Genomic DNA, 21,202 nt, shown 5'->3' on the forward strand with positions numbered 1-21,202 from the left:
GATTGACAGCCTGTACAAGTTTATAAGCAACTGACCACTCAGTTGTAGGTTGGTCCATAAACTGTTATGATGTTGCCATGCCCGAGTCCTGTGTCCCACCTGGCCTTCGTTCTTGCAGCATTTGGCATCTCCGTAGTGCCATCGGGAAACAGAAAGAAAAGAACTTTGTTGCAGGGAAGCTTTGTGACCTTCAACTGCACCGGTGTGTAAAATATATGTGCCTCTACCTTGGAGCAGTGATGTGCGCTCTCAAAGGGAGGCTTGCCGAACATCACTCATCATCCAAAACCAAAGTCTCGAGCGTATGTGGACAGTGTTGGCGGCACCAGTGCGGCTCTCGCCACACACTTCCCTGCGAAAGGCCTTAGCTCCCACCTTGGACTCTCGGCTCGCATTGCACTCAGTGCGGCTAGTGCAGCACCATATGGCCATGGTGTGGTGCGAAGCTTGTCAGTTCGATGTGATGTAACATAGTATGCACAGTTGACATCGAAAGTTCACAGGTCACAAGGCCTGAGAAAACGTTGAATTTTCTAGCAGTTCGTGACTTTAACCAAGAAAACAATACAGCTCAGTGCTGTTTGCATGTGGTACCAGTGCAGGTGAGAAATCCAAATACCAGGCTGTGGGAACAGGTTTTTCTCAGACCTTATGGCCTGTAATGTTTTCTTGTCAACCGTACAACCAACTGCAGAAGTTTTCAAAGCATGAAAGTCATCGAAAGGCAAATTTTAAGACAAAGTTGCTGCCTTGCGTGGAATTCAAGGGCACAGTGTGGTGGTTGCATGAAATACAGTGCAATCTTCGATTCCAGGGCAGATTTGCCAGCTTCAACAATGTGTGTGTTTTTTTCCGCTCGTGCTTTGCGTTGAAAGCTTTTGCAACTGTGTAGAACATTGTTATATGAATTAGTGTGGCACGCAAGGTGCTGCATGGTCCCGGTATTTTTTTACTGAGATGATGTCACTGGTGAATGCTTTTATGTTTTTAGCTGAAAGACGTGCAATCAGTTTCCCTCCACAAAAGCACTTTTCTGGGCTCTACTAGCTTCCCTGATTTTTGATGAGAGCTAGTCTTTATGTGACTTGCCTCGTCATGCTGACACAGGATAATATGTGCAAGTTTCCGAGCAACACATCTTTTAACTAGTCAAGACCTCCAAGAGCGCCGCAATGTGGGGACTGTGGCTCTCCTGTGCTCTCAGTCTTTTACTTGGCGAGCCATGCTTACAAAGTTAGGTTGCTCTGCACAGAGTATAGTACATGAACCATGGCAGTTTGCAGTTTTGCTTGAAAGTGACACCTTATACAGTTTATTTTTGAATAAGACCTTCAGTAATATAATCTTGGCTGTTTGCTTTGCTTTAGAGGCTTGGATTAGATGGTCTTATAACTCTGTGGTGATTTTTAGATAAGACAATGCTAGTGTGGCTAGTGTGTTTCTTTGGAAAATGCCCTAACGCCTCATATTTGTTTTCCTGTGTTTGTGGGCACATAGGAGTTACATGTTATGTAATGTAATATATGACACATTATCAAGTAGCACACTGCTATGAAGTATAGTGAAAGTATGCTTAAAAATGATAATCTAACTTTGACAGCATGGCATGTTAAGTATCGAATGAGAAAGCAACTGCTTCATGCTGTTCCTCAGTCCCTTTTTTATTATTAATTATTATGCTACTACTATTATTATTGCCTTTTTCATTAATGCATGTCTGGTGTTGGGCTGCACCAGTTTCTTTAGCAGCCGCTATTATTTACCATATTTTTTTGCTCATTATGTGATCTAATTTGATGAAACAGAGCCAGAGGAGCTACATGCATACTCCATCTCACCAGTTCCATGCGTTGTAGTGAAAGCTGTGGGGCACGCCAGCCGACGAGTAATAGCAGTAACAAGAATCAGCTGCACATCTTTCATAAAGGAACAAGGGCTGGTTCCATTACCCACCGCTAATTTCTCATGATCTCTCCAGTTAACCACTGTTGCGCACATGTGGTTCAGCATCAGAGAATGGGCGAGAGACGCAACCTAGTTCTCATTCTTTTCATTGCACTGTGGGGAACCGGTGAGAAGGGGCTTTTGTTACAGAGCGAAAGGCATTTCTGCAGCACGTGAGCTTGTTTTTGTGTCATAACATTTATTTTCTTTCGTTCTCAACTTCACTTAATTTTTTAATGCTTGTTATGCATGTCCTGATGTTTTACTGTCTGTACTGCCTTCATTTTTATATAAGGAACCAGAGTTTATTTTACATAGAGTAGGAATGACGAGTTCATCTGTTTGAATTCAAGTGAACCATTTAGCATGAAAGTGGTAAAAGAGTAATAGACATGATGCTGACAAAAGCAAAACATTTACTTGGGAAAACATGGGTACAAGTGGTCGTATGTGACTTGTTTTGTGGTGCATGTTGAATGAAGTGCTCTAAGCACTAAACATGCATGTATGTTTTCCTGAGTAATCATTGTGTTGCGACTTAGTTCTGTCTTCTGCCTGTCACTTGTGTTTAGTTCCCGTGCTTCATGGTTCACACGAGTTCATGACGTTTATTATTAAGCCTTTCTGTCGTTCTTTATGCCCAAGCGACTTTTTAGCTACACCAAGACGTAACACACATTGTTTGTTTTTTTCATACTGAATAATATTTTAAATGCGTGTTGTATGTCTAATGCTTGTATTGTTTTAAGGGTTTGTTTTGAAAGCACATGCAGGTTGACAGAACGAAGTCCACAACAGCCACACACGACAGTATAAAACAGTGGAACGCTGATTATGCACCCCTGGTTTAGATGACAACCTACATTTTATGACTGATTACTTCTGGGCGAGAAATCCTTTCATTCTTGTAAATGCACGAAGTGTATGAATTCTACAACAATGAGGCTACGTGCATCATACTTTTTATTACAGTCAGCTAGAACCAAAATAAAGCACTCAGTTTCGCCTGAAGTAAAAAAGCAGTGGCTATAATATCTAGAGCAGTATTAAGTGTAGTACGACTCTTAGTGCTTCAAAAAGTACTGACTACAGTGAACATTCATAGCGACGCTTAGATAATCTGAGCATCATTGTCAATCGGAAGCATGGGTTTTGTGTGTAACCTGCCCATCGGACAGCATGGTGCTTTGTTCTAGAGATCCAAGACCAAGAAGGATTAGACAGGCCATATCCAGCTTGCGGACTGGACTGGACACAGGCTTTCGTTTATCTCGAGCATAGGCAGAGGTATGCAGTACAGAGGATCAAGGACTACAAAACATTGCACAAGACTTCCCTCGTGCTCTCTGCTCTTTCCATTCTCTTGTCCAGTGCTGTGTACCAATGCTGTGTACCAATGCAGCAGCTATACCATTTTCTGGTCCTCTGGAATGCCACAGTTTTCACTTCTTACTATTTGCAGTCTCGTTTCTTAACTTTTATTGCCCATTTTCTGTGATCTCAAGTCTGGTTTATGTCTTATTTTACCCACCAAAGTGTGCTCTGCAATAGCTGAATCGTGAGGGATAGCTCATCTAGGTGCCTACACTTTGCCAATGTCCTGGTTGCCCAATTGATTGGATTGTCAGCCAGCTGAACAGACAGTCCCTAGGAAGGAATGTTGGCATCCACTGAAAAGTAGCATGATCCTGCGAAAGGAAACCTAAAAATGTTCCTTAGAAAGAAATCTTTGCAGTTGTAGGTTTGTGTCAGTCTCAGACAAATGTCATCTTTTGCATTCGTGATTCCCTGCACAAATTTCCAGACAAGTCATTTGTTGAAGGACCACTGGATTAAACCTTCTCTCCTTTCACATTTTATTTGTTTTGTTTTACCCCTTGGTGTAACAATCCAACAGTTGTCTTCACCAAAGCTCTGCTACAGCTGTCACCCTTGGCAGTCGCACTAGCAACAGCGTGATTACAGGTGTGAAGTTCCATAACAGCTTGTTTGCTGTGACAGCACCAGGTGCATGAAGTGCAATGCATGCAGTAAGATCTTGTTCCCACCACCCCTCTCCATAGTAGTACTACCCATTTTCTTGAATTTGTCACCTTAAGTCCACTTTAGTACAAAGGCCTCACCCAGAGATCTCCGATTACTCCTGTCTGCCATTGACCAAGCTAACCCTGTAATCTCAAATTTCCTAGTCTCGTATTTCCACACTCATCATGGTGTCTGTGTGGCTGTGACACTCAGTTGAGGCAATCAGTACAATCTGATTAAATAAAGCAGGCTAGGTGACTATTTGTCCCTGCCCCATTTCAAAGGGGATGCCACTGAATGTCATCATCATCAGTGCTGTCTCGGCAGCAGCTCTTGCATTCCCATAAAAGAAAACAAGTTTGCTTTCTCTTTTTTTTCCTGAAAAGCCAGATTAGTAACTGTGCCAAGTGTTATATGACACAATGTAAGCTCCAAAATGCGACTTGCGAAATTTGACACCAGGAACAGTGCAGTGCAGGGGTAACGGCTTTGGGACATAAAACACATTCATTCATTCAATTTTGTAGCTCCTCCTAAATAATTATATTTCACCCTCTGCTGTATTTCACTTCTTTGGTATCCACTGGTGCTATTGTAAAACAACTGGTTATCTGTCTGTTCTACACCTGTCATGGACTGCTCAGCGTATTCTTTCTTTGAACCTTTATCTCTGCAGCATTTGCTTAATGGCTGTGGGTTTTGCTAGGGGAAAAATTGGCCTATTTTCATAAAGAAAACCCAGAAGTTTTACTAGTATTGTGCTCTCTCTCTCTCTTTTAAGGTGGATGGGGTATTGCAATATTACTGTATGGCACAGCATTTTAATGCTGCTGCTGTAACAATTGCATAATTGGTATTCCACTGCAGTCACAAGCGGGGATATTCAGAAAGCATGTTCAAAAGATGCACTTACTGATTAGCATTATGTAGGTGAAGTCTTAACAGCATGATATTGGGTAATATGTTTCTTCTTTGCTCATTCCGAAAGCAAACTGTTAGCCGTGCATGCATGTTGATTAGCTTACCCGACAACCACACCATGATTGATGAACCGACTTCTTTCCTTGATATGCTGCTGTGCTGTAGCCTATGCCACAAAGTTTGTTCAAAGAGACACTGAGGGCAAACACTGAATCATCCTAAACTGCTGAGTTACCCCTCTGGAAAGGTTTCTAGAGAGGTAACTCAGCAGTTTAGAATGGTTTAGAACCTTGCACATAGGAGACTAAAAGTTGGAGAAAATTGCAACGAACAGCGCTGCGCTTCCATAATTCAAATTGCCAGCTACAAAAGGAGTGATGAGCATGACCAGACACTGCCCTTCACCATGTACCAAGTAAGGTGTTGCATTGTTTATGAACAAAGGCCAAACGACCAGGAAGCGGGCCCAACAGGAAAGTGAAAAAACAAAACATAGCATATTGTGTACCATGTTTTAGCTGCACATTAAAGAACGTCAAGTGGACAAAATTATTTCATAATCTTCCACTAAGGCATGCCTCATAATCATATCATATATATGATTTTGGCATGTAAAGCTCAAAATATTTTTCCCCACAGCATATCTGTGCAAACTATGTTGGTGATCTCGGACATCATTCTCTAGTGATGCTATCATTTTTGCTTATCTTTTGAGCCAAAGGGCCTCACAGAGAACGCTATACTTGAACAAATAATGATGGTAGAGTGTATTGGGAAAATTTAGTGGAGAGAATCACTTCCGTAGTAAATTCCTCTAAAGTGAGCCAAACTCCATTTTCTCTTTTGTTGAAATATAATGTAATCACCTTTTTATTCTCAAAGGTTCACTACAATTTGCTAGTTCTAAACAATGCACCATCAGAAGCAAGTACCCTACTTTCACAGTGATGGTACAATAGTTATCCTACATTCACATAAAATTTTTCTTACAAATGCTCCATTCTAAGTTAAGGTAATGCTTTGGACATTTTGAAGCGCTAGTCTACCTAGTTTGTCCTAATGTTCGACTTTAGTGTCCCTTTAAAAAAGGATCTCCATAAGTTCTAAAACTACTGTTTCTTTTCAATGGCAGTCAATGCCACATTGTTACAAGGGGCTTACATAATGACAATCCTTTAACCCTTTTAACATGACACTTGCTATGACATGACACTGCGCAATAATTCAAATACTTTGTAATCTGAGTGTAAGACTTGTTATGGAGAGCTACATTCTACAGGTGCAGCCGTGAAGTACACATCTTATCACCTGGCTTAGGCCACAAGGTGGTTGAATAGTTTTTTTTTCTCCAGAATTTTCACATTAGGAAAACTTGTGCTGGCTGGCTTACTGTGTTGTTAGTGGATATGGATGCATGCACATTTCAGAATGTTCTGTTTTTCTTGAATATAGATGGTGTTGGCCCTAAAGCCTTAGGACACTTTTTTTTTTACTTGTGGTTTTAAAAAAGTCTGTGGCTTCTGCGTGAGTTCATATTCACACTGTGGACAGCAAGGAACAACATAGTCTTTGTACTTCATGTCTTGTGATAATCATTTACACAGTTTACATTTACACTATTGACATGAGTACTGGGCAGTGCATGCTGAGTGACTTGCATTATGAGAGTAAGACTTGTCTACAGATGCGTGATGCAACGCAGTCATGATGTTGCATCTGCATAACCTTGGCCCAAAGTAATGTAGCTGTATGTGCACTTTGGTTCCTTAAGCGCCCACTCGGATTGCTCTGGTGAGGGGCTTCGTGTGCCAGTGTTTTGAAAAAAATAAAAAATATAACCAATACCTCAGTTATGGGCCAGCCTAAGCAGTAGTGCTCTTTACTGTATCTGGCATTTTATGTGTGATGGCTGAACACATATATTCATTATGTCTTGGGTGAAAAACATGTTGCTGATGTTCCAGTGATTTATGGGCCAGCTTGCTCTTGTAAACCTTTGAAGATGTGGAGTTTCATGCATTTTGCAGAACATTGGAAGCTGAGGTAGCTCAGTGACTATGCGTTGAGATTGTGTGACAGCTGTGTTCTTATTGGGGAGCAGAAATGCTTATGTGCTTAAATTTAAAGTGTGTGTTGATGAATGCCAAGTGATCAAACTTTATCTGGACCCTTCTGTGCTACATTGTGCCTCATCGCCCGCAGTGCAGTTTTGGAGCAATGAAGCCCAAAAATTAGCAAAAGTTTGGAAACAACTGTATTTGCTAGAAGTTCAGCTGTCACTTACCGATGCAAAAGATTATACATATATATGGAAATGTTGCACAGTTTATTCTTACCAAATTTCCTGGGGTTTTGTCAATATCCTGTAGGTGTTGTCAATATCCTGTAAAGTGACATCTTATTTTAAACCTGTTTAATGTAGAAGGCACAGTCCTCCACTTAGAGGTGCCAGTTGGTGGTTTAAAGTGTAATTGTCCATGCCAAGCAGTGAAGTTATCACAGTAGCTGTAGTTGCTTGCGGCCACTGTGCACATTATAGTAGAACCATAATTTTTTGTGGTGTATGTGGGGCTGTGATGGTAAAACATAGCAGTCGGTAATATGCAGACATGCAACACGCCAAATGTGTTGTCTTGAATGCTGGGCTTCAGTGCCATCATAACAGAGAGAGCATATTAGCAAGCCTCTGTTGTCACTCTTTGTCATGTGGGCACTCTCAATGCTTGTTAAGCCAAGGAGCATCAAACTCGATGTTCATAATGCACTGCTGCATTACCTTTTCAATTGAAATTAACATGAATTAAACTAATCATAGTTGAAATTCTCAAGCGGCATCAAAGATTACTGTCACTACAGCCATATTAATCACCAAATGTGGAACAAGAACAGCAACATAGGACAGAAGCTTTATGTGTTAAACACAGGTTAGTGCCAGCCACTGTTACTTGGCGTGAGCTTACTAAGCAACCTGTTAAACCAACTTGTTTAATAAGCCTTGGTCACTGCGAAATATATCAATATATTTTGACGTGGCCTAATAAAATAAACACTTGTAAGTTTCACCCAAAGAGCAAAGCACTGACTGCGATAGTAAGGTTTATCGTTCCACTTTAACTCCTCAGACAATGTTTTAACTATACACAGGTTTGACTAAGCTTCTAGCACCCTTAAAAGCTTTAACACACCATGTAGGGCCTGTTATGACATCACACAGGCGGCACTACGCTGCCTGTAAGGAACCGCACCAGTAAAATTGCATCACATTCAGGTTTGAGCACTGATACTGTTTTGTATTTTTAGTATTTAATAGTCTGCGAAGATCTAAGATAAAAAGCATGCACTGTGTGTGTTATGTTGCATGACATTTGTTTGTGGGCTGCCATTCTCAGAATTGTGAGGAATAATTTAATCAAGAACGTAAGACCTGGTATGAGCAACTTTAGTGGTTGAATAGTATGGCAATGTAACCTGTGTATATGGCATGGATAAGCATATAGCATGCATATACCTAAATATATGTAGAGCCCCACGCCGATGACAATAATGAAAATTCACTTGGAGTGTCCATATAATTGCTGTCGCAATAATAGGGTGACATAGTTCAATTAAACTGTGCACTCACGTTGTTGAAGCCATGTTTACTAACCAAAATGTTCTTATTTAAACCACGCAGGATGCAGTATTAGTCAGACCAACTGCTTAGTGAGAATCGAAGTGGACTATGCAGCACCAATGCACATCAATTTCATGCAAAAATTTTGATGGAAATTGGCTTTAATAAGCCTTGAAACTGCCTGCATCATAATACTTTATATGCCGGTGCCATGGCAGTGGCTCATGATTTGCATTGACCTGAGTGAATTTGTTGCATAGAAGTAGTAATACACAAATTATTTTAATTGATAGTTATAAGAAATCACACAAGTCGTTCTCAATAAACTAACAAAATTGAAGGAAGTGGGCTGACTGTTGGCTGGCTGGACATCCCATAGAAGTGACTACAGATGTATGATTGAATCTTCCTGAAATGTGTATATCAATATTCAAATAACTCTGACAGCTGATTGTAGTTATAAACGTGAGCGAAAATATATCGAATAGCTTTTACATCATAAAACTATGTAATGTGTTGCACATTGTAGTGTTGATTGTACTTTTGCATGGCCCTTATTTGAACCACTTATTATTTGTAAGCTGCTAGGAAAGGTGGAAATTTCTCACTGGTCAGTGCTTTTATCCTTTGAGCTAGTGCATTTTTGTATATGTGACAATGAACATTGCAGGCACTGAAAGTTTGCATTCGACAAAGAAAAAAAAGATCAGTCTTGGCATTTTATTGATGCCTTCATGAACATGTGCACTGACCATAGTGCATTTTTCAGCTGTCATTTATGTGGTTTAGCACATCTGGTCTGATCGTTGATCGATATAGATATCTCACACAAGTTCAGTAGTCTGTGATAACTGAACTAATTCAAGGCACTCTTGAAGATATATGTTCGCACTGAAGCATATGTTCCTCTCAATATGAACATATTTTGTGAAGCATCATATTTCGTCCTGTAGTGTTTTTTGTAGACTTTTGTTGTTGAATGCAAATGCAGCTTCTGCATAAGACTACTGTCAAAACTTCAGGGTTCGTGTGCTAGCAGCGAGAAGCGAAAGGATGCGCAAAATTAATGGCTCTTACCCTTCTGTTTTATTTGATTTGGTTAATCGAGTTCTGTACAGATTAACAGTTTGGAACTAGCAATAATAATATTTATACGGGCTTGAACACACTAAAACGTTTGCAGTAGATTGAAGTGAGTCCCTTGCATTTACTAATAGAAAAAAAAAAGTATTGATAACTGTATGGAAGCTAGAACAAGTGCTTTCTTTTGTTTTTTATCTTGTATTGTTACTATAGAAACCTGTTAGTGGTGTTTTAAACAAAACTCGAGTGGTATAATTGTAGATATCTGTGTTCTTGGCTCCATTTTTAGTTGAATGTGAAATACTGCATTAGGTTGTGTGATTTAATTACTGGATGTCTGTCGGAGCGTCTAGTGTGGTGAAGCATGTTGGTGCTTCTTTTGATGTGCTTGATAGGTCTGCCTGTTTGTTGCACTAAATCTTGAGTACTTTTTACACCTAATTGTGTGTGGCATACATGAAGTTTGCATGGTGCTGTGGCAACGACACCTTGCACCATTATAGTGCACTTGCTCTGGCTTTGCAGAGTGAGCTGCGTAACATTCAAAATTAGCCTCCACCGGAATAAAGGTTTTCGCTACAACAAAACAATACCAATAGTATACACTTCCTCTCAAACAAGTGTCCCGTAACAGAACTATATGTCAGCAGAGTGCTAATTTGAATGAAAGTGCTTTACCACAGGTCATACAGCAGACAATGTACAGCAGCACTCGTGTGTCCTATTCTAAGGCGCAGTTATTTTTCTCACCCATCAGAGCAATGTTTCAGCTCATTCTAGCTTGAACATGGTGTCATCAAAACATTGCCACAAGGACTGCCACACACCAGCTACGGCTCTCTCATTGTGGCATTCTTTTCAATCTTCAGATTGATTGTATTTGTGCTACTGTCTGCTGTTAAAGAAAGTTTCCACAGTTGTTACATTTAGTAGGCCAAGTCAGTCTCTCTAGTTAATACTTGGATTAGCTGGCGTCCGCGCATGGTGTCGCTAGATGTCACCAATGGCTTCGTGCACATTTCCAGCTCCATCTTGCACATGATATTGCCTTGGTGTACAAATGCCAACAGCCAAGTATCTTGAGCAACAACTTCAATGCAGAAAATGTTTATAATTTTGTTAAGACATAAGGGACAAGGAATTCACATCATGGCTAATGCGTGGCATAACACTGACACCGTACTATGTGCACATGTCAGCCCTCCATTATATTGCACAAAGAATTATCATGCCTAAAAAGTTACCTTTTGCAAGTGCTTGCACATGTCCATGATTTTTGGGTTGGTACTGCCTTCACTTGAGCACACGCAGATAATTTTGTGTCTTCCTCCTTTTCTGCCATTCTGTAACCAAGCTTTCATTTGATAGTCAGCATGTGTGTTGTCCTTTTTCTTTCATTTCTTCTTGTCTCCGTTCTGTAAAATGAATCCCTACCAAATTGTTCTATACTTTCAGTCATGCTCAGTGGGTGTACTTCAGCTAAAGTCGGTGGCTATACTTCATTTTATACGCATTTCCCCTGTGATACTAACGTGGTCATTCACGGCAACTAGAGAATTTATGAAATGCCGAAGCACCAGGGGTAGAGGTCTTTAGAGCATCGCACGGGTCATTTTTTCTGGCCCGAGCCCTGCTCAGTGGCTTTAAACCAGACCTGTGCCTACCCTAGGCACGAAAGATTCAGGCCCGAGCTGGCCTGGTACAGCCCAGTAACTCTTGAGCCTAAAGAAACCACAGTCCTGTTCTCGGTTATTGTGAGGATACCAGATAGCCACACAGAGGTTCTTTACTAGAGACAGATTTGGCTGTGTCAGGCTTTCCACTATAGTTGTTGCTGACAAATGAACAGGTAAAGAAAACACATCCACTGTTTATTATACTCGTGCACTTTTGTGTGATATGAACACCTGTACTATATTTGCTAAATGTTCGTACGGCAATATATACCAAATGCACAGGTGTCTACGCTGGCACACATCGCTAGTCATTTCATCTCTTGACACTCTATGAACCACTGCAACGTACATTGCTAGAACTTGAGTGAATAAAATTGGCGTGAATGTAAATTTAGATATGCTTGTCTATTGGCCTTCAGAATTTACTAATACACTCCTGCAGGAAGCTTTTCTATTTATTGTAAACAGGTTACATGCAAAGATAACACTCACATGCAACCATATTGCGGCCAAGGAAATTTTTTTTTATTTATTCGGCATCATTCTTGATGTCAATGAGTCAGCCAGAAATTAAGGTATTGGCGTTTTCCATTGTGAATTAATTTCGGCAGCTCTCTCTGCTTTTGGTTTAACGTGTATAGAGTTAAGCCCAGTGCATGTACAGCATAGACAACACGTTTTTGGTTTTTCTCTCCATCAAGTTGTCAAATTTCTTCCTTCGTGCAAATTTTCAACGAACCCACATAGTGCCAGAAAGAACGAATACAAGGCAGTGAATACGAGGGTTGCACCATTGAATGTATCAAAACTTTGTTGAAAAAATGCAGTATAAGATTAAATTTTTCTGCGTTCTTAATTATTTTCTGCATCCTTTTCACCAATGTTACAACTTTCTGAAGCAACTGCGTTGGTTTTATGTATGAGGTTTGACGCGAAAGCTCATGCACTACACTTAATAGATTTGATTTCACAAACTTTCACATTACATCAATGTGTTCACCCACAGTGCACTGGCCCCACCTCTCATTCCACTGCCGGATGCCCCCTTGGGAAGCCCTCTCTGTTAAACGATTCAGCTATGATGTCGTTTCCGTTTGAACTGCTGTCTCGTCACATCTCCGAAATCCCACCCGTGGAGTATCACTTTGCATTTGCCGAAAAAGAAAAAATCCAGCCAAACCTATCTCTCGTCGACATTAATATGATTAGCGTTAAAACAATGTAGCGCCACACTGTGTTGCCATGAACCTAGTCTAGTAACGTTAGTTGCCACCACGTCATGTATTAGACATGTGTGGCTCTTGCGTTTCTCTTTGGACGTGCAGCGCCATCCGGTGGCGCCGGTGCATGCAAACGCTGAGAATTGTTCTCCCACTGCCCGCACGCATTCGTGACGCAGTGCTAAAGCATAGGGCTACCATGCTTGGGGAACACTTGTAATGTGGGTTCGACTCTGCTCGGCACCAGAGCAATTATAAAGGTTTTCTTTTTAATTTGAGAGAAGCGTGAAAGAGATCAGCTACGGATGCTGTGCCCCATACGTACATTCAACAGACTTTTGCAATGTGGGTGCAGCTATCCAAGAATGCTAATCGCATTGAAAGTCGTAGGAGTCTAAATCCCGTGAGCATAGGGAGGGTGTTCCAACACAGTGAAGGAATTGCCTGCCAAGAAACTCGGGCGCTATCAATGCAGAGTGCACAGGGGCATTGTCGTAGTGCAGAATCCCGCGCCCGTCTTTCGACAAATTGGTTCGCACGCGGTGCAAACGATCCCTCAGATGCTTCAAGAAAACTGCATTGTAATTTTGACCTTCAGGTGTTAAAATGTTTTCTTAAGTTTTGTAAAAGTCCTATTGACAATGTAGTAATATATTTCACAGGGGTGTATAATATAGAAGTTTAGACATTGTCACGTATTATGAAATGTAGTTTTTCATAATTGCGATTAGTTTTTCATGGCTTAGCTACAGAGTTTTAAATAGATAGTTTCGTTTTTCTCGACAATCTTCAGCTGCAACAATTTTCAACAATCTTTATTATAAAATCGACGACCTAAATAAAAATATTCGTTTCTATCAGTCGCTAGATTTTAACTTTTCTTTTAAATGCAACACTGCTCATTAAATTCCGTGCGGTAGTTGCCAAGAAAAACGATTTCTCCTTTCCCGTGTATTTATAGCTAAAGCTTAAAGCTAAAGAGCTTAGAGTTTAGAGCTTAGAACTTAAGAGCTTTATAGTTAAAACTTCCCCTTAACCTGGGAATTACGTTTACCAACGTTTCCCAGTACTGCGAAGACCGAAAAAAGTGGGGCGTAGGGGGCCGCGCGTGGCAAATGGTAGCGTATTACCGGAGTCCGAGGGGCGCCGCTAACGTACGCTAATCGGTGGAGTGTACCGCTATGCTGTGTCGTGGCCTACCTGCTCCTGCTCTCCCATATATTTAAGGGTTCATTCACCCCGTCGACTCACAGCAGTGGTGCGGCGCAAAGCTTCTGAACCAATCAAATGCTCGGGAAGAGGACGTCTGTACACACTGCACCGTGGCGACTTACTGGTTGTGCTTGCCGGTGTGAACATCGGTCGCCAGTGGGAATGAGCCCCAAGGGCGGCAGTTTCGCGAAGTTGCAAATACAAATGACCGGGCCTATTTCGTGCCCGACTGAAATGAAGCCCGAGCGCGGCCCACGCCCGCGTCAAAACTTCCTTTCTTGTGGCCGACGCCTTTATGCTACTATAGTTAAAGTGACCCTAAAAAAAAAAAAAGGAAGTTCAGCTGTACTTGTAAAATACGCCTAATCAACAGCAAAACAGCCTCGCTCACCGTGAGAGGAGGCTTGAACGGTAAGCAAAAAAAAAAAGTTTGCACGCAGAATCTTCTGTAGAAGTTATCGAAATGATGCGTAAGCATTTGCTGCGAATCACCTACTGTTTCATCCTCGTATGCTGCTGTGTTTGGTATAATTGCGTGAAACACCGCGGAAGAATTGCGAAACGGAGAAGCGCAGTTGCAAAACCGAAAACGAGACCAGCATGAGACGACTTGGCAGCAATGTTCACTCATGTTATGGATAACTTCCGGATGATGTGGACGTTGCATGAAATGAGAGATATTTTGTTAATAAAGCAAATATATACATTTATCATGTGCACTGTATCTTGTTTGGTGCTTATTGCGTTTCTAATTCTTCGTCTTCAAATTGCATGGTGGTGCGTTGCTTCGTGGAAGATGAGCACTGGCCGATCCGTGCTGTATGTAGTACACGACGTAACTGAATGGTGTCACGTTTGGTTGTCCTCGCACGTAGACGTGGTCGATGACGCTGCCTCCTCTGAATGTGAACCATAATAATCCGTACTCTGGTGGCGGCTGCGCGAGCACCGTCTTGACGGCGATCTGCGATGGGGACACAATGCGCCGAGTGCTGATAGCTTCGTGTGCGCTGTGTTCTCGCCGCCTAGTTTGCGTTGAAGCCTGAGGCAGCACGAAGGTCAATTCGCTCGCTGCTGCGGGCCCTATCTTGAAAGCGATTGTCTCATGTGGCGGACGGACGGGGTTTCCTCGTTGGGTAGGCATATAAATGCTTCCGCATTTAAAAATATGCGTAAACTAAATACGAGTGGAGACACTTGCCGAAGACTTCACAGGTTTCGACAGCGTCCCCTGGGGCTTACTTGACTGATTGTCGGTAAAGTAAAGTTGCATTCTCAAAGAATCGAACTAGCAAACTTGAAAAAAACTTCTCTTGCGTCGAAACGGAACAAATACTAGAAAATGCTTTAAAATACATGACGTTACAATGACATATCGACACTCCGGTTTCTCCGCGACATGCAAGAACAGGAAGTTGGCCTTCATGTTGTTACGTGCAATTAGCGTATTTATGCCAGATAAATAGAGTTTCGTGAATACTTTAGGAGCCCAAAATGAGTGTGCGCTGCTTCGTAGTCTGCTACAAAAATATGCCGCCACCAGCCCCCCACTGCTTAAGTCCATAACTTTACTAAAACTATACTTTACATGTGGTTGCAGCTTAACATATATTTAAGTGTGATTGTAGGTTTGAATCTCTGAAAAGCTCTCTGTGAAAGAATGGGGTAGGAGAGCCATATTTTTGCTTACAAGTGGCCAAATGCTGTCTGCTGCTTCCTATGGTATTCAGCCATGAAATTCATTTTTTGAAAAATGAGAATCGATAGACAAGCAGACGTGCAAGAAAAATGCAACATGCTGGTGCGTTTTATACGTCGTATTCTTACTCCAGACAAAGTGTGCGCGCATATTTCTGTCTTTAATTCGTGTTGAAGGTTCTACTTTTCATGCGTTGGCATTAAGTGAAAAAAAAAAGCGAATGTGTGGAAAGCCAGTCACGTGGTAGAAGTAGAGATGTGATGAGAGGACTTATTTGAGCGCGCGTGTGCTCAGTCCTGTGTGTGGACACGACAGAAACAGCAAACACGTGCTGGCAGCGTTTTCTGCGCAGTGTTGTCCTCGCTCTTTTCACTTTCAGTCGGATTGTCTTTGATTATTGCCTCGTATTTTCATGTAATAACACTTTGTTTAATATATTATCCAGCGAGCTAACAGGAAAAACAACTGAACGATAGTTACCAGCAGCTCCTGCCGCAGTGAAACGAAGTTCACCTGTCGGAGCAATGAAGTTTAGTTGCCGCTGACGTACGTGCGTTATGACGTTTATCACTTTTGCCATTATAAATAAGGTAGAGCACAAATACGTAAAATTTCGGTTGGCAACTTCAAGGTGGACGTGTATCGGGATCCATGCATATAAAGCGACGAGCGACGTTGGCCCTGCCCCCCACCCCCCTTTCTCCAAGAAATGCATTCTTGGCGCTACGCCATTGACCATACTTGCGCGTTACCGGCAAAAGTGACTGTTTTGTCGCTTTTCATAACACAGAGTAATGTGCGTCGTATCCAAGCTTTTGTATTCGAGCTTACGTTTGTTAATGGGGTGGCAGGAACTTCCCCCGTTGGAGCAAAAGAAAGCTGTCGGCACCTAAGCTCACCGGAGCTGGTGCGCATGTTGTCCACTGTAGTGGACATTCTGTCTCTCGTGAAATAAACATCTGAAAGCAGAAAAAAAAAGTTATTTGCTTTTTCTGGATGCACATTGATACAAAATAGTAAATGTCCCCACAGTTTGCATGCGTAATTTTTCTTCAAGCAACAAAGGGTTCATTTCAGCGGGCGCATCGTAATTGGGAAATCGAAGTGAGCTCTTCGTACAAGTCAACTTTTGCACCTGGAAAAAAGATTTCGATTACCCGCGTAACTGTGGCACAACGAATCACGGCTATCGGGGAGCGCGCGAAACCGAAACCATGAGGCTGCAGTGAGAGCAAAACCGCGCGCCCTGAGGTGACGTTTCTGCCTGCGTCACCCTGCAGCGTGCAGCCAGTGCGTTGCGAAAGCGACGAGCATGGAGCCGCGGAACGTCGGACTACGTGTTCGGCGCCAACGAAAGGTTGTTCTAATTATAGTGTACTAGAGTTCTAATGGGGGCCTTTTCAAATGCACTGTATGGCGGCGGGCGGCGCGAGATGTTGCTTCTGGCTGAGGAAAAGAGTGGACTCGCGAAGGCGCGTTGTATACGCAGGACAGAAGCGAAGAAAATGTATGCGAAAAAGGCGTTGTCTTTATATATATATATATATATATATATATATATATATATATATATATATATATATATATATATATATATATGTATGTGTGTGTGTGTGTGTGTGTGTGTGGTTTTGCAAGCGTAGATATGAATTACCAACTTGCACGAACTAGGGTGGGCTGATTCGTTGAGCATCCTTGGGGAGGCATGCAGCGCGCAGGACTTACAGGGACACAAGAACGTAAAAGCACATACACACCACGCTCGCGCTGTTGCGTGTTACGCTGCTGTGACCACAGAACACTCAAATTCATATCCCGAAAGAAATGAGGTACAGGTGAAACGTTGTCGCCATAGTCCCTCCTGAGTGTCTCCCGTGTGCAGTAGGAACAAGAAACTGCGAACTAAATGAGAAGTATGTCGACGATTAGGCAACTCGTAAAGAAATATAAAATAATGGCAACAACCAAAATCATAAATGTCGCAATTAACAAGTAAAATATCAGTATAGTTGTCTAGCAGAAAATAAGATACTCGTTTAAAAGCACGTGACTATGGAGATGACTTAATATCTAATGGGAGGTTATTCCAAAATGATAATGCTGAGCAGTAGTGTGCTTTCCGCAATTGTACCCTACTGTGCTGCACAGCGTCCTGACCACTGGGAGGAGTGGACACAGTTATTAGAAAAGACACCTTGGAGGTTTGGCCCCTCTTGGTAATATAATAATAATAACGGCGATGATAACAATAATAGTAATAATAATAATAATAATAATAATACCAGGCCACGTGGTGTAAACCCACCAATGGAGGCCTGGAATGAAGTCTCGTAATTGTTTCACTGCTGTCTCTGCTTCCTGCGCGTTACTAGTAGACGCTGCAGTGCACAAAGAGTTAGTCAAATGCAAATGTAAAATGTGAAGGCGTACCGGGGAGAAGTTTCGGAGACAAGTTCTTGCAGAGTGGCAGAGGCGTATCACGATTGGCGGCGAGGTTACATTTATCGTTCAGCTAGGCTGCGGTGCCGTGAAGTTCATCGAGATGCTCCATCCCAATGCGAACCTTTAACAGTGTCCCGTCCCGCCTATATCTCCTCCAATGGCACAACGCAGGGTCTCCCTTGTTCTATTAAATAAAAGGTTTCTACCACCTAGCTCACACTAAGCATTTGCCGAGACGAACTCTCGACGCTACTTCCCCGATTAATTACGTGTTGACCATGCTCATTCGGAGCTCGGGCTGAAGAACCAAACTAAAAAATAAAGGGGTGGGGAGTGCCCTGGGGATGCCATACTACTGGTTAAAAGAAAAACATTCGTAAAGACATGCCATATTTGCGACACATGTTGAGGCTTGCACGTGTGCGTCGATCTGCCTGAGAATATTCCTGTTTCTACGGCAGGTAGCTGAACCGTCGTGGCGCGCAGAATATATTGTGCTGTATAATATATATTGTAGCCCTTTTTGTTTGTATGCCTTGTATATGCACGGGGGCTCGGGCTCTTCTCAAGCGAATTGATTTTCACTTTTTGCCCGAGCATTCGCGCATTGTGATGATGCGAATGAATTTCAACTTCGAAATGGGAACGCAATCTCTGCGGGCGTACGGAAGCGAGTGTTCACCAGACTCTGTCGTGGCCTGAAATTTTCGAACGCCATCGACAGACTCGTCCGACAAATTCTACCAAGGCCAACCGGCGCGTAGACCACTGACGGCAGGAAAAAAGAAATGGTTACAGAGTGTTCAGGCAGATAGGTGGGTCGTTTTCTAGAGCCAGGAAAATTTTACAGTAACGAAGCAGTCAGTTGGCCAGATCCCGAGGTCATCCAATAGTTTATAGCTGTCACTATACGCAGGTGCCTTGGCTGCCGTCGCAACGTAGTGTGCTGCACTGCACTGTTTCGTTTGGAAAATTGTGCTTGGGGACGAAAGATTCAGCTCAGATATAGGTTCGCCTGTTGAGTATTGTAAGCAGCACAAAGCGAGCATTCGTACCGCATCGTGGGAACCACGCCACGGTGATAGGGCCTGGAATGTTTTACAATTGTCCTGAATTGGCAAGCTTAAAAAGAGAATGCAAGCACGAAGTTTATAAATCCGTAACTTTGCACCAAGAACAGATATCGTGGTTCTGTAAACTGCACCTGTTAAAGCATATGAAGCGAACAAATTTACAGCTTTCTTCAAACTGTTACAGTGTCTACAAGAGTTTTGCAAAATTCTTACTCACAAATTATTGGTATATTTCTGGGCGGTGTATAACGTATCAATTCTGTTCGCTTTACATGTATTAGGTGCAGTTTACAGAATCGGGATATTGTTTTTCATTGCTGAGTTAGAGTTGTAAACAGCAAACTTTATTTTTTGGATATTGTGATGTTCAACCATACTTGTTTAAAAAATCGACTGCGTAAATTAAAATCTGCTTCGTACAGTCACTGGAGTATAACCTTCTTTTTTTTTTTTTTTAACTGCAATGAACCTCATCTAAGTCAGCGCAGTGGTTGCTGAAAACAGCTTTCTCTCTGTACCGATGTGCTTAGAAAGGAGCTCCCGAACTAAAGGTTCCAGCCATTATCTTTTAGAATAGTAATTTTTTTTGCGTTAAAAGAAGGTCCTAGACATCTATACCCTAGAAAAAATTGTGACCAGTTCCGGAGCACCATCAGTAATTTCACATAATAGCTTTTCAGCAGCCACTTTCGGTTTCGTTTCTCAGGAGGATAATATGTTGTGATGTCACGACACAATGTGCTTTAATGTGGGAGCAGGACATACGACGTTTTTACATTCGCTCCGGCTCGCTCGGTTGCCCTTTATGCTGCTACATCGGCCTTCGCAACGTGTGGCAGCATGCGAGGCGACCGAGAGGGCCGGAACGAGTGTCAAAAAGTCTAAATGTTCTGCTCCCACGTGACCCCAAGCTGCTTCGTGACGTCACAACAGGTTACCCTCCTGGGAAACGAAACCGAAAGTGGTTGTCGAAAAACTACTACGTTAAGTTATATTGTAGTGCTCTGAGGCTTGTCACTATGTCTTCTGGAGTTTAGAGTTCTAGGACCTTCATCTAACGAAAAAAAAAATATCGGAAATGTCACGTCAGTACCATTAAAACCTTGGCTCCGTGAGCTGGCAGCGCGGCGAGGTGTCCCAGATTTCCCTCTAAGGAATGCGCAATCTGGTAGGCCTGCATTTTTGGTTACTACGGTACAAGTGATTTGGCCGCTCAATTTGGTCTTGTTTTATCGACATCGCAGGCTACCTGCAAGAGCTCGAATTATTATTCTGCGTCTAAAACTGGAGCATTGCACGGACCTGATTTTTCGTCCCGGGCCCGCTTTATCAAGCCCGAGCCCGGCCCGTGAGACCAAGCCCGGGCCTGGCTCAGGCGTTCATTACTAAGCTTGTTCGTTGTTCAGCATTCAGCAACGAACAAGCTTGTTCATTACTAAACAATGTTCGTTTCACTTCGCCTGTTTTTCTATTTTCGTTTTGCTAAGGTGTACTAAGAGCCAGCTAGCTCTTTGCACATGTCACTTCAACTTGGCACAGAATGCCTTGGACCATGCAATGCATAATGTGCTCGAAGGCATCACTTAGAACTTTTTTAACGAGCGGGCCCGAGTCCGCGGCCTCACGCCCGGCTCTGACTTGCGGCTTCAATCAAGCCTGGGTCCGGCCCGGGCCCGCCGAAAACCGCTTCGGACGGGCCCGGACTTTCGGGTCTGCCCGGGCCTGTGCAGTGCTCTAATCGGAATACCCGAGTGCAGGCTTCGTGCTGTTTTCTGGTGCATGACACGCAGCACACTGATCGAACGGCTAAGGGTACAGCTCGTAGGTTTGTTGGCGCTAGTTCTCCGAGTGAGCAGCGTGAAGGCCAACGAGGACGCAAACGGGTCGAAGACGAGCGCTGGCTTGCAAATGAATTTTTATTATTAGCCTGTATACCGTATACTTAAACAATTTGTTAACAGCAATGGGAGAAAAATTTTCTAATGGCAAGGAAGCAACCGATACCTAATATTGAAATGGTAATAAGAAACACGAAGAGACGGACAGAACTACAGAGTAGGCAGAGACTACAGAAGTATAGGCCAAGAATGTCAATCGCATTAATGCACAACTTTTCGTATTTGTAGGTGGACCAACTGAATGCGGAATTGACGGCTAAAAGCGTGACAAAACGTTGTCTTTTCTAATTCGGGATCATTTTTCTGCCATATTTCGTGGGTTGTTTGCTAAAATATATTAGTCACTTATGTCTACATAGGACTGCCAAGATTGTTAACGAAATAGTGAATAAATCT

At 42.5% G+C, this 21,202-nt stretch overlaps 1 protein-coding gene across 3 annotated transcripts in view; it reads left to right on the plus strand.

Annotated features, from left to right (window-relative positions):
- Positions 1-10,027, plus strand: part of LOC135903190 (serine/threonine-protein kinase DCLK1) — a 43,445-nt gene extending 33,418 nt beyond the window's left edge. For all 3 annotated transcript variants that reach the window (XM_065433595.2, XM_065433601.2, XM_065433608.2), the window contains exon 17: positions 119-10,027. The gene's annotated coding sequence lies outside the window, so the exon portion shown is untranslated. The remainder of the gene's footprint in view (positions 1-118) is intronic.
- The last annotated feature ends 11,175 nt before the right edge of the window (positions 10,028-21,202 follow it).

This window comes from Dermacentor albipictus, chromosome 3 (genome assembly GCF_038994185.2).
Source record: "Dermacentor albipictus isolate Rhodes 1998 colony chromosome 3, USDA_Dalb.pri_finalv2, whole genome shotgun sequence".
In the NCBI taxonomy this organism is placed as follows: domain Eukaryota; kingdom Metazoa; phylum Arthropoda; class Arachnida; order Ixodida; family Ixodidae; genus Dermacentor; species Dermacentor albipictus.